The following is a 2,865-nucleotide window of genomic DNA, read 5'->3' as shown; positions in this document are numbered from 1 at the left end:
AATTATGTAGGTCAGTAAGTGCCATGAGAACTCCACATAGCTCCATGAGAACAGGTATCATATCTGTCTTACTCCCACACTGCATACCAGAACCCAGCAGAAGTGCTTCATACATATCTGTCGACCATGTGGATGGGAGATTGAATGCTTCAATAATCTTTGTATTGTAGTAGAGGTACCATATATTTCTCCTGGACTAGTTCCTTGGCAGAACATTGTTTAGTCTGATTTGAGTCCTCTTTTCCCGTAGGCTTTGTCCTTAGACTGTCAAGCCCTGTTTAGTGTGAATCTCTCACATTTGATATCCAATAAAGTTCTTTATTTCCTTGATCCTTCATACCTAACCAGTCTCCTCTTCGCAATTTTTCACCTACTTCTTCACCCTGCCCATTGCTATAAATCACCACTTGCCCCTACTGTATTTAGAGTTGAGTTCTATGTCTCTCCCTTGTTGCAATAGTCTTGGATAAAGTCTTCCCTGTCTATTTAACTTGGAGCTGAGCTCAGCTCTATACTGAAATCTCTCTCCTCTACTGCAGTTAGTTGAACAAAATCTGTCTTACCATTTTTGACAGGTGTCTGGAGCAATCTCTCTTTAACAGTGTTCTGCTCCTCCGTGCTTGAGCCTCAACCCATGTCCAAGAGGAATGGGATTCTTGGATAGTCTGGAGCTTCACCCCTAAACCCACCTTGTAAGCACTCTAACTGTAGTGCGTCAATGTGAGGGAGAGTTGACAGATATCTATTAAGTTGGTGCAAAAGTAATTGTGGTTTTTGTCATTACCTTTACTTTACCTTTGCACCATCCTAATATTTTCTGTTTTATTTTCCACCATTGTTTCTTGAGAGCTGATGATCAGCTCTCTTGAGGATATGGAGACGAATAAGACTCTCAGTTCTCAGGCTGGAATTCTCCAAGAGCAACTAATATAATTTATATAATGACATGCTATTCCAGAGATTTTGCATCATTCCCAAACAGAAGGGTCTTTGAGTGCTTATGTGGTTTTTCCCCAGATATTCACAGCTGGCAGATATTTCTGGGTTCTGGGCTTCTCTGTCTTGAAGGATTTCCCATTCTGTGAGAATTTCATTGACACTTAAACAATGAGAGTTCTTCATTCTGTGTGTCTTTGAAGTAACATAGACAGCTCAAAAACCATTAAAATAAAGATTAGAGACAAAACTGGGCACAGTGGCTCATGCCTGTAATCCCAGAGCTTTGGGAAGTTGAGATGGAAGGATCACTTGAGGCTGGGAGTTTGAGACTAGACTGGGCAATATGGCAAGACCCCATCTGTACAAATGATTTTAAAAATAGCTGTGGTAGCATGTTCCAGTAGTCCAAGTTACTCAGGAGGCTGAGGTGGGAGGGTTGCTAGAGCCCAGGAGTTTGAGGTGACAGTGAGCTATAATCACACCACTGTGCTCCAGCCTGGGTGACAAAGCAAAACCCTGTCTCTTAAAAAAAAAAAAAAAAGAAAGAAAAATCAGAGACAATATCACAGTCAAGTTTGTTTTGTGTGTGGCTTTAGGGTAGTTAAAAGCCATGTCATCCATATCTAGCTTAATTTCAGAGGAGTTCCAGGAGCCAAGAAACCACAGTCCAGTACCAGGTGATGACCCCAGAGTTCAGAAGTTATTTTTATTCTTCATCTCTCCTCCTATCCTGGTTTCAGAGAAGGAGCTTGGTGGAGGGAAATCTAGCAAGGACAGCTCATGAGCGATGAGCTACATTACTATGCAATTCATTGTCTTTGCGATTCCACACATGCTTTTCAGGGGGGAATCAAAACTTCCCATGAAGGCGAAAGTGTCAGAGAAATCGAAGATTTTTAGAAACCTCCTTGTGGTTCCCCTTTTCCCATCTTTAATTTTTGTTATTGATTTTCATTAAGCCCTCCAGAGGCTCCCTCAGCACCTATAGCTTTCATTCCTTCAAAGAGAGAGAGATTGTGAGAAAGCAGCTAGTTCCAAGTGTGTACAGGCCACCAGAGATGCGGCAGCCTTACAACCAAGTAAGCCCTTGTCTTACTCCTGAGTTCTCTGCCTCTTTGGGTGAGAAGTCCAGAGATTTTCCCACTGCAGGCTGAAAATCTATCTGAGGTCCAAGTATACCCTTAGGGTAAAAGGACAAGAAACTGGGCTGAGGAGATGAGACTAGTGAAGTTCCTTTGAATATAAAAACTAAATCATTACATTTGGAAATGACTGTATCTCATACATAAAAATGTGCTTCCACAAATTGGCTGGGCTGAGTGAAGTCCAAAGCTTAATAAGAAACAGAAGGGTCTTGGAGTGCTCATGTGGTTCTTTCCTCAGATATTCACAGCTGGCAGGTGTTTCTGGGTTCTGAGCTTCTCTGTCTTGGTGAATTTTCCATTCTCTGAGACTTCATTGACCCTTAAACAATGAGAGTGCTGCATTCTCTGTGTTTTTGAAGTAACACAAAGACACAGAGTGTTTTTGATCTTGAAGACTGCTTATTTGCTAGTTATGAGCTAAACTGGAATAACGCAGTCTTAAATGGAGTCCGCATATTCCCTTCCACCAATTCGGAAAACTAGCACAGTCTTTGTGATCAGACCAAATTTACTCATCTACCACTAGAGCACACCTGTGTTTTCTTCTTTTGGCACGTCATTGACCTGCAAATATGTTAATAGTCCCCTTTCTACCCTTTCTGTTTGAAAAGCCCTCATTCATCCATTCGTTTCTTTCCCTTCCTTCCTTCCTTTCTTTTTCTTTCTTTCTTTCCTTTTTCTTTCGTTCTCCTTCTCTTTCTTTCTTTCTCCTTTCTTTCTTTCCTTCTATCCTTCTTTTCCTTCCTTCCTTTCTTCTTTCTTTCTTTCTTTTCTTCTTTCT

The sequence above is a fragment of the Rhinopithecus bieti genome, unplaced genomic scaffold, assembly GCF_001698545.2.
Source record: "Rhinopithecus bieti isolate Rb0 unplaced genomic scaffold, ASM169854v2 scaffold_8601, whole genome shotgun sequence".
Taxonomy (NCBI): domain Eukaryota; kingdom Metazoa; phylum Chordata; class Mammalia; order Primates; family Cercopithecidae; genus Rhinopithecus; species Rhinopithecus bieti.
The sequence above is the reverse complement of the archived record's forward strand: the minus strand, read 5'-3'. Positions refer to the sequence as shown.